This window comes from Bufo gargarizans, chromosome 4, assembly GCF_014858855.1.
Source record: "Bufo gargarizans isolate SCDJY-AF-19 chromosome 4, ASM1485885v1, whole genome shotgun sequence".
Lineage (NCBI taxonomy): Eukaryota > Metazoa > Chordata > Amphibia > Anura > Bufonidae > Bufo > Bufo gargarizans.
Window position 1 is genome coordinate 299,242,401 of NC_058083.1, and position 11,699 is coordinate 299,254,099.

Sequence of the window (11,699 nt, forward strand, 5' to 3'; positions counted from 1 at the left end):
ACAGATTCCAAAGTCCCTCTTGCTGTGAGACCCAATTCAATCTCTAACCTGTGGAAAAGTGTCCAGTTTCCTTGCAGCGCCACCACAGGAGAAATGAAACATTACACAGTGTTCATGTCCGAGGCTTTGTGTGCACTAATAGGATGGCGGCCATTTTATTTCCCTTGATGATAGCTTGTTTTGTCTAGGAAGCAATCATAACCTAGTGTGGTGATAGGTGATATTTTTTTGATCCAATTCAATTATGCTAATACCAGATGTTGGGTCAACCGGGCCATTGTGCTATTGTTTAATAAGATAAGCACCAATCTTCACACAAGCAAAGCACTTAATCCCATGGAAATGTATGGAGGTCTAGAGATACAGTCTCTACTCACAGCATGAGGTGGACAGGCTGTAGGTCTACATAGGAATATGAGTACCGTATTTTTCGCCGTATAAGATGCACCTAGGTTTTTGGGGAGGAAAATAAGAAAAAAAAATATTTTTAACCAAAAGGTGTGCTGTGGGTTTGGAACTAATGGTGGTCTTTGGATGGCACTATTACTGGGGATCTGTGGATGACGGACACTGTTATGGGGGGGGGGGGGGAATCTGGACGACTGGCACTTGGGGGGGGGGATCTGTGGCTTGCACTGTTACAGGGGGATCTGTGGATGGCACTGTTATATATGTGTCATCCACAGACCCTCCCAGCCCATTACTGTGCCATCCACAGATCCCCCGCGGCTCCAGTATACAAATAAAAGATGTCTTATTCAATTAATAGTTATTAAACATGCCCCCCAACTCCTAATAGTACCTTACATCCTAACCTCTTCAGTACAATGGAGGCAGGCAGGCCGGGCAGCCGGTGCATCACTCACTTACGTCACTTGCCTGCGCCGCCTGCTTCATTCATAAAGTAGGCGGCGCAGGCACGTGACATCAGGGAGTTGCGCTGCCGCCCGCCCGGCCTGCCTGCCGGCATTCTACTGAAGCGCTTAGGATTTAAGGTAGTATTAGGAATAAAGGGGCATATTTAATAACTATTAATTAAATAAGACATATTATATTAGTATACCGGCGGGGCTATAGTACAGTGACTGCACCGCCCCACCGCTATCGCCGGCCCCAGCTCCTCCTCCCCGAGTCCCCGCTCGCTTTACATCGCAGCTTGCGATGTAAAAACTGACAGTATTCGCCGTATAAGACGCAGGAGCATTTCCCCCCCATTTTGGGGGGAGAAAAAGTGCATCTTATACGGCGAAAAATACGGTAAATATACATATTAGGGCTCATGTACGATCGTGTTTTATTGTCTGTAAATGGTGGATATGCTAAAAGCCGTATCCCTGCCGAGTGCATGCCATGGTTTATTTTTTAACTTCTGTAGAAATGTCCAATCCTTGTCCACAAAGCGGACAAGAATAGGACATGGGCTACCATTCTACAGTTATTGGAGTGACTGTAAACACATTTGTGTGATCCTCTGAGGTGGAAGCAGGTAGACACTGACCCTGTTTTAGCCTTAAAGGGGTTATCCCATGACTAATGTAAAAATAAATCAAATCAGACATCATATAGTACATGCCAACCTCTTTCTAACAAAGCTAGAACCGGCCCTGTACCTCACATGGATCCAGAGATCTCCCCATTCAATGCTCTGCTAGATTGATATCAAGAAGGCAGCTCAAAGGAAGTGTCTTTTCTGCTGCAGCTAAGGGGGCGTGGTCCATGCTCTCCCTATCCCAGCTCAGGAGCCAGTTGAAGGATGAAACTGAGCATGTGCGGCCATCTCAGGGAGCAGGTCAAAGAAATAAGAAAGAAACAAGCAAACAGCAGGTGGCGCTACACTGATACATTTTATTGAATAACTCTGTGGCTAGGCAAACTTTTTATTTTTTATCTATTCAGACCCAGGTGCTGGTTTGAAAACTGTAGAATATTTTCTGTGGGACAACCCCTTTAAAGGCCGTGGGGAGAAAAAATGTTCCCCTCTGTAATGGAGATCGCAAATTCAAATAATACATCTGGTATGTCACTGTCCATGTTGTGGGACTATTTGTGAGGTATTTCAGCTTCGCCTGTCTTTAACCACTTAAGGACCACAGGTTTATACCCCCCTAGTGACCAGGCCCTTTTTTACAAATCGGCACTCCACAACTTTAGCGGTTTATTGCTCGGTCATGCAACTTACCACCCAAATGAATTTTACCTCCTTTTCTTCTCACTAATAGAGCTTTCATTTGGTGGTATTTCATTGCCGCTGACATTTTTACTTTTTTTGTTATTAATCGAAATTTAACGATTTTTTTGCAAAAAAATGACATTTTTCACTTTCAGCTGTAAAATTTTGCAAAAAAAACGACATCCATATATACATTTTTCGCCAAATTTATTGTTCTACATGTCTTTGATAAAAAAAAATGTTTGGGCAAAAAAAAAATGGTTTGGGTAAAAGTTATAGCATTTACAAACTATGGTACAAAAATGTGAATTTCCGCTTTTTGAAGCAGCTCTGACTTTCTGAGCACTTGTCATGTTTTCTGAGGTTCTACAATGCCCAAACAGTAGAAAAACCCCACAAATGACCCCATTTCGGAAAGTAGACACCCTAAGGTATTCACTGATGGGCATAGTGAGTTCATAGAACTTTTTATTTTTTGTCACAAGTTAGCGGAAAATGATGATGATTTTATTTTTTTAATTTTTTCTTACAAAGTCTCATATTCCACTAACTTGCGACAAAAAATAAAAAATTCTAAAAACTTGCCATGCCCCTCACGGAATACCTTGGGGTGTCTTCTTTCCAAAATGGGGTCACTTGTGGGGTAGTTATACTGCCCTGGCAATTTAGGGGCCCAAATGTGTGAGAAGAACTTTGCAATCAAAATGTGTAAAAAATGACCGGTGAAATCCAAAAGGTGCACTTTGGAATATGTGCCCCTTTGCCCACCTTGGCAGCAAAAAAGTGTGACACATCTGGTATCGCCGTACTCAGGAGAAGTTGGGGAATGTGTTTTGGGGTGTCATTTTACATATACCCATGCTGGGTGAGAAAAATATCTTGGTCAAATGCCAACTTTGTATAAAAAAATGGGAAAAGTTGTCTTTTGCCAAGATATTTCTCTCACCCAGCATGGGTATATGTAAAATGACACCCCAAAACACATTCCCCAACTTCTCCTGAGTACGGCGATACCAGATGTGTCACACTTTTTTGCTGCCAAGGTGGGCAAAGGGGCACATATTCCAAAGGGCACCTTTCAGATTTTGCAGGCCATTTTTTACACATTTTGATTGCAAGGTACTTCTCACACATTTGGGCCCCTAAATTGCCAGGGCAGTATAACTACGCCACAAGTGACCCCATTTTGGAAAGAAGACACCCCAAGGTATTCCGTGAGGGGCATGGCGAGTTCCTAGAATTTTTTATTTTTTGTCGCAAGTTAGTGGAATATGAGACTTTGTAAGGAAAAAAGAAAAAAAAGGAAAAATCATCATTTTCCGCTAACTTGTGACAAAAAATAAAAAATTCTAGGAACTCGCCGTGCCCCTCACGGAATACCTTGGGGTGTCTTCTTTCCAAAATGGGGTCACTTGTGGCGTAGTTATACTGCCCTGGCAATTTAGGGGCCCAAATGTGTAAGAAGTACCTTGCAATCAAAATGTGTAAAAAATGGCCTGCGAAATCCGAAAGGTGCTCTTTGGAATATGTGCCCCTTTGCCCACCTTGGCTGCAAAAAAGTGTCACACATCTGGTATCGCCGTACTCAGGAGAAGTTGGGCAATGTGTTTTGGGGTGTCATTTTACATATACCCATGCTGGGTGAGAGAAATATCTTGGCAAAAGACAACTTTTCCAATTTTTTTATACAAAGTTGGCATTTGACCAAGATATTTTTCTCACCCAGCATGGGTATATGTAAAATGACACCCCAAAACACATTCCCCAACTTCTCCTGAGTACGGCGATACCACATGTGTGACACTTTTTTGCAGCCTAGATGCGCAAAGGGGCCCAAATTCCTTTTAGGAGGGCATTTTTAGACATTAGGATCCCAGACTTCTTCTCACACTTTCGGGCCCCTAAAAAGCCAGGGCAGTATAAATACCCCACATGTGACCCCACTTTGGAAAGAAGACACCCCAAGGTATTCAATGAGGGGCATGGCGAGTTCCTAGAATTTTTTTTTTTTTTTGCATAAGTTAGCGGATATTGATTTTTTTTTGTTTTTTTCTCACAAAGTCTCACTTTCCGCTAACTTAGGACAAAAATTTCAATCTTTCATGGGCTCAATATGCCCCTCACGGAATACCTTGGGGTGTCTTCTTTCCGAAATGGGGTCACATGTGGGGTATTTATACTGCCCTGGCTTTTTAGGGGCCCTAAAGCGTGAGAAGAAGTCTGGAATATAAATGTCTAAAAATGTTTACGCATTTGGATTCCGTGAGGGGTATGGTGCGTCCATGTGAGATTTTATTTTTTGACACAAGTTAGTGGAATATGAGACTTAGTAAGAAAAAACAAAAACAAAAACAAACAAAAAATTTCCGCTAACTTGTGCCAAAAAAAAATGTCTGAATGGAGCCTTACCAGGGGGGGGGGTGATCAATGACAGGGGGGGTGATCAATGACAGGGGGGGGATCAATGACAGGGGGGTGATCACCCATATAGACTCCCTGATCACCCCCCTGTCATTGATCACCCCCCCTGTAAGGCTCCATTCAGACATCCGCATGATTTTTTACGGATCCATGGATACATGTATCGGATCTACAGAACGCATGCGGACGTCTGAATGGAGCCTTACAGGGGGGTTATCAATGACAGGGGGTGATCAGGGTAATCAGGGTGATCACCCCCCTGTCACTGATCACCCCCCCTGTAAGGCTCCATTCAGACATCCGCATGATTTTTTACGGATCCATGGATACATGTATCGGATCCACAAAACGCATGCGGACGTCTGAATGGAGCCTTACAGGGGGGTTATCAATGACAGGGGGTGATCAGGGTAATCAGGGTGATCACCCCCCTGTCACTGATCACCCCCCCTGTAAGGCTCCATTCAGACATCTGCATGATTTTTTACGGATCCATGGATACATGGATCGGATCCACAAAACGCATGCGGACGTCTGAATGGAGCCTTACAGGGGGGTTATCAATGACAGGGGTGATCAGGGTAATCAGGGTGATCACTCCCCTGTCACTGATCACCCCCCCTGTAAGGCTCCATTCAGACATCCGCATGATTTTTTACAGATCCATGGATACATGGATCGGATCCACAAAACGCATGCGGACGTCTGAATGGAGCCTTACAGGGGGGTTATCAATGACAGGGGGTGATCAGGGTAATCACCCCCCTGTCACTGATCACCCCCCCTGTAAGGCTCCATTCAGACATCCGCATGATTTTTTACGGATCCATGGATCGGATCCACAAAACGCATGCTGACGTCTGAATGGAGCCTTACAGGGGGGTTATCAATGACAGGGGGTGATCAGGGTAATCACCCCCCTGTCACTGATCACCCCCCCTGTAAGGCTCCATTCAGACATCTGCATGATTTTTTACGGATCCATGGATACATGGATCGGATCCACAAAACGCATGCGGACGTCTGAATGGAGCCTTACAGGGGGGTTATCAATGACAGGGGTGATCAGGGTAATCAGGGTGATCACTCCCCTGTCACTGATCACCCCCCCTGTAAGGCTCCATTCAGACATCCGCATGATTTTTTACAGATCCATGGATACATGGATCGGATCCACAAAACGCATGCGGACGTCTGAATGGAGCCTTACAGGGGGGTTATCAATGACAGGGGGTGATCAGGGTAATCACCCCCCTGTCACTGATCACCCCCCCTGTAAGGCTCCATTCAGACATCCGCATGATTTTTTACGGATCCATGGATCGGATCCACAAAACGCATGCTGACGTCTGAATGGAGCCTTACAGGGGGGTTATCAATGACAGGGGGTGATCAGGGTAATCACCCCCCTGTCACTGATCACCCCCCCTGTAAGGCTCCATTCAGACATCCGCATGATTTTTTACGGATCCATGGATACATGGATCGGATCCACAAAACGCATGCGGACGTCTGAATGGAGCCTTACAGGGGGGTTATCAATGACAGGGGGTGATCAGGGTAATCACCCCCCTGTCACTGATCACCCCCCCTGTAAGGCTCCATTCAGACATCCGCATGATTTTTTACGGATCCATTGATCGGATCCACAAAACGCATGCTGACGTCTGAATGGAGCCTTACAGGGGGGTTATCAATGACAGGGGGTGATCAGGGTAATCAGGGTGATCACCCCCCTGTCACTGATCACCCCCCCTGTAAGGCTCCATTCAGACATCCGCATGATTTTTTACGGATCCATGGATACATGGATCGGATCCACAAAACGCATGCGGACGTCTGAATGGAGCCTTACAGGGGGGTTATCAATGACAGGGGGGTGATCAGGGAGTGTATATGGGTGATCACCCGCCTGTCATTGATCACCCCCTGTAAGGCTCCATTCAGACGTCCGCATGTGTTTTGCGGATCCGATCCATGTATCCATGGATCCGTAAAAATCATGCGGACGTCTGAATGGAGCCTTACAGGGGAGTGATCAATGACAGGGGGGTGATCAATGACAGGGGGTGATCAGGGAGTGTATATAGGTGATCACCCGCCTGTCATTGATCACCCCCCTGTAAGGCTCCATTCAGACGTCCGTATGCTTTTTGCGGATCCGATCCATGTATCCGTGGATCCGTAAAAATCATACGGACGTCTGAACGGAGCCTGACAGGGGGGTGATCAATGACAGGGGGGTGATCAGGGAGTTTATATGGGGTGATCATGGGTGATCAGGGGTTTATAAGGGGTTAATAAGTGACGGGGGTGTGTGTGTAGTGTAGTGTAGTGTTTGGTGCGACTTTACTGACCTACCTGTGTCCTCTGGTGGTCGATCCTAACAAAAGGGACCACCAGAGGACCAGGTAGGAGGTATATTAGACGCTGTTATGAAAACAGCGTCTAATATACCTGTTAGGGGTTAAAAAAATTCGGATCTCCAGCCTGCCAGCGAACGATCGCCGCTGGCATGCTGGAGATCCACTCGCTTACCTTCCGTTCCTGTGAGCGCGCGCGCCTGTGTGCGCGCGTTCACAGGAAATCTCGCGTCTCGCGAGATGACGCCTATTGGCGTTAGTGTGACCTGGGAGCGCCGCAGAGATGACGCCTTTCGGCGTTAGTGTGACGGGAGGAGGTTAAAGTGAATGGGGCCCGCCGCGAACTTGCGGTTCGCGAACCGCCCTGGCCGATGTTCGTCCATCACTACACCCGGGACCCCCGCCGATCAGCTGTTTGAGAAGGCAGTAGTGCCACAGCTTTCTCTCAGCTTTCCCTAGGCCATGTGACATCACATTCATTGGTCACATGGCCTAGGCGCAGCTCTATACAATGTACAGCGCTCTGATTGGTAAACTGTGAGTAGGTCTGTTGCATTCTCAAACAGCTGATCAGCGAGGGTCCCGGATGTCAGACCACCACTGATCAGATATTGATGACCTATCCAGAGGACAGGACATCAGTATAAAACTCCCAGAAAACCATTTTAATGTGTGGAGGCTGACTCAAGGAGGAAGATGTTGAGCCAGACTGGAATGATCAGATATACAACTACATTAGGCATATTAATCCTAACATCTCCTTTTAGAGATGGATTGCACAAGGCATTAAATCATTAGTTCATATACAGTATGTACTAATTTAGTTATATACCTTTAAAAGGGTATTGCGGTAGGAACAAGTTATCAGATCAGGTTGGTGGGGGTACTACCGGTGGGACCCCCACCAATCACAAGAACAGGGCCCTGTACCCCGGAAAGCCCCCTGCTGCTCCCCTGAAATGACCGGCGCGGCCGGTCGCACAAGCGCACAGCCACTCCATTCATTTCTGTGGGTGTTCCGGAGATAGCCAAGCACTGTACTCGTCTATCTCTGGAACTTCCATAGAAATGGATAGAGCAGGATGACTTTCACCTACCGGAATACCCCTTTGAGAAGTTTTAGCCAAAGGCCTATGATTTGTTAGCATATCTTCAGATTAAGGGCTTGTTCACACAAACGTGCCGTGTTTTGCGGTCCTCAAATTGCGGATCCGCAAAACACGGATGGTCCTTTATAGAAATGCCTATTCTTGTCAGCAAAACGGACAAGAATAGGACATAATATATAATTTTTGCAGGTCTACGGAACAGGGCAACGGAGGCGGACAGCTGAGTTCATACTTGAGTTATTTGGTCAGTTCTGGCCCAGTAACTGCCTAAATAAGTGAAGTGCGCAGTGATTCTAAGAGCGACGCCTGTCATCTGCATGTCATACGAACTCACAGTATTATTTCACTACCAAAGCAGACTCCCTATGTGTGTAACTGCAAGGCACAGTGTCCTACACCACTATACAGGCTCTCTGCAGCCAGGAAATAGCTTTTTTTTTTTTACGTAATTAGCTGGGAATTTATTCAGATCTAACCAAATTTTTTCAAACAAAATTGGCGAAACGGCGAATCGAATTTTTGAAAAATTCACTCATCTCTAGTTGCGAGGGGAGAAAGGTCAGCCTTTCCAATGGGAGACTATTTTGTTGCTTTCCAGTCTTCTGGACTCACAAAGGAGTGTCTTCGACTCCTATACACTGGGCATTCCATGACTGGTTTCATCTTCCTCCCATCAATTGGTCCAGCAATTTCATTAACTCCTCTTATTACAAATGTGATATCGCAATATATATATTAAATTAAAAATATCAATGTTTAATACCCTGAAGCACAAAAACCCAATACTAATGTATTGTTATTGTCCATATTGCCTCCTTTACTGGCTTGATTCATTTTTCAGTCACATTATACACTGCTCATTTCCATGGTTACGACCACCCTGTAATCCAGCAGTGGTGGTCGTGCTTACACAATATAGGAAAAGGCACTGGCCTATGTGCACTCCCACAGTCCTGGCCACCAGGTGGTGAGGTGACAGGTTCTCTTTAAGTTCTGTTGAAATTAAGGGGCACATTTATTAGGACCGGCAGTTTTAGACACCGGTCATAATAAAAGCCTGTAGCTAGCGGGGTATCCGCCGAAGTTATGAAGAGGCGCATGCCTAAAACAGCAACTAAGCATTGACCCGCCATCTGCGCCTGAAATAAGCCTAATTTAGGAGTATTTCAGTATAGTAAATGACCCCCTAAATCTGTGCAGCAGCTCTAGCCATTCTGACAGCTCCCTGACCGAATGTAGCTGCTTGCAGAATTTTTATATGTAAGTGTACATTCCAGGGGCATAGCAAGTAACCGTGGGGCTTCATAGCCAAATTGACTTGGGCCCCACTCTATCATGACCACCTTCTGCAGCAATTCCAGTACATGAATTTTATGTCTGTTATGGTCTCCCTGATGCACAAGGATAATGTAAAAGTTGAAGTCACTTTATTGTACATATTGTAGATAATTTACACAGTTATGTCACAAAATAGCAATAATGCACACAGTGATGTCACTAGTAGGAGAATATACGCAAATAGGTCATTGCATAGGAATGACACACATAGAAAGGTCATCATGTATCCCTTCTCTAAGTTGAGAAGGGGTAATACAGGGTGGCCCACGAAAAAGTAGACAGTCTCCAGCAATAGTATGACAAAATGAATGAGCAAGTGGATTGTTTCTTTAATAACCCACATGCCACACGGTGCAGAAAGTGGTCCCCATTCATATCTATGCATTTTTGGGCACGTCGGATTATGTCGGCTGATACTACTGGTAATGTTGCGGATAGTGTTTGTGATATTTTCCTTGAGTTCATCCAGGGATGTGGATTGTTAGCGGACATTTTTTGTTTTGAATTTCCCAACAGATAAAAATTGCACGAGGACAAGTCTGAGGAACGTGGTGGCCATAACCCCTTGCTCACAGTTTGCTCCTACATCCACAGTTCATGAATCCGTGCCAGTGAGGTGTGGCATGTTGTCCCATCTCGTTGGAAAGTAAACCATAGATTTAGGACCTGACCTGGGCAAGGTTAATAAGAACTGTATTTACAAATGCCTATAAGGGCAATAACAACCTATCTTGGCCCAAGTGCAAAATAATACTTCACTTTTATTATTTTATTCATTAAAAAGTGTCACTAGTGTGTGTGATTCACATGTGATGGGACACAGACGAACAGACAAAATAGCTTTCAGTCATACAACCCACTGTGAGAGTTGGTGGATATAGCCGGTTGGAGGCGATACGTTTAATCGCTTACTCCAATGCCCGTTACCCCTGAGGAAGCCAGTGTTACTGGCGAAACATGTCGGGGGGCAGATTTAAGTTTTAATCAGCAGCCATGTCTCCCACTGTTAGAGAGTGTCAGAAGTCCGGTTGATACACTGTAACCTGTCTGGCATCATCAGCAGGTTGCTCACTTAGTAGGACAGCAGCGTCACTAGTCCCGTTTGTACCACTGGTACGTGCCTGGCACTACAAGCAGGCTGTACCATTACAGGAGGATAGTAGTATTGTTGGAAAGAGCAGGACATTTTTGTTTCTGCAGCATCACTGCTGTAGAGCTGCAAGCAGTATCGGCCAACATAATCCGATGTGCCCAAAGATGCATAGACCGGAACAGGGACCACTTTCAGCATCTTTTGTGACTTGTGGGTAATAAAAAAAATAACAATCCACTTGCTCATTCATCTTGTCATACTATCGCTGGAGGTGGGCTACTTTTTCGTGGGCCACATAAACGTGGAGCCCAACAGTCATTATTTGCTGCACCTTATGTCTGAATGAAAATGCATTTCTGGTGTTTTACAGTAGAAACCCATACTCTTCACAAAGTCTCCCAAGGTGTCCAGACCTAATTTATTTATTTATTTATTTTATGCACTTTTATAGCGCTGCTATATACCGCAGCACTTTACAGACATTAGCATCCAACTGTCCTTAATGGGGCTCACAACCTAAGTTCCCTATCAGTATGTCTTTGGAGTGTAGGAGGAAACTGGAGTATCTGGAGGAAACCCACACAAGCACAGGGAGAACATACAAACTCCATGCAGATGTTGTTATTGGTCAGATTCGAACCTAGGACCCCAGCACTGCAAGGCACCAGTACCAACCGGTCAGCCACCGTGCTGCCCACTCATGGCGTAGCCTTAATAAAAATAAATGATGCCATCTATCTCTATGAACGTATCTATGCTTCAAGAGGGACAACTGATTAATTCCTTAACATATGGAAGCTCAAAAACTCTCAGAAGACTCTTGTCACCCACACTTTTAAAAATATGAGGTTCTTAGCACACAATCTGATGACATTGTGTGAGCCCATCTGCCACGTCAAGGCGACCTCATTTAGATAGGTCCCTACACTAAGACTCTTTTTTTTTTAATAACATGATTTACACTGATTTGCACTATTAATTTGAAAAGCCAAACTGATAAGCAGTATATTGGTATTTCTCTATGACTGACTACTTTATATAAAATAATTTAAAAGCACACTGCAAGTGATAACACCAGTTACACTCAATATATCCTTTTTATATGTATAACGTGTTAGTGTAGGGACCCACCTAAACAAGGAGGGATTAAGCACTGCAAAAGGGCTAACAAAACAGATGAAAATTTAATATATGAAATAGAATTC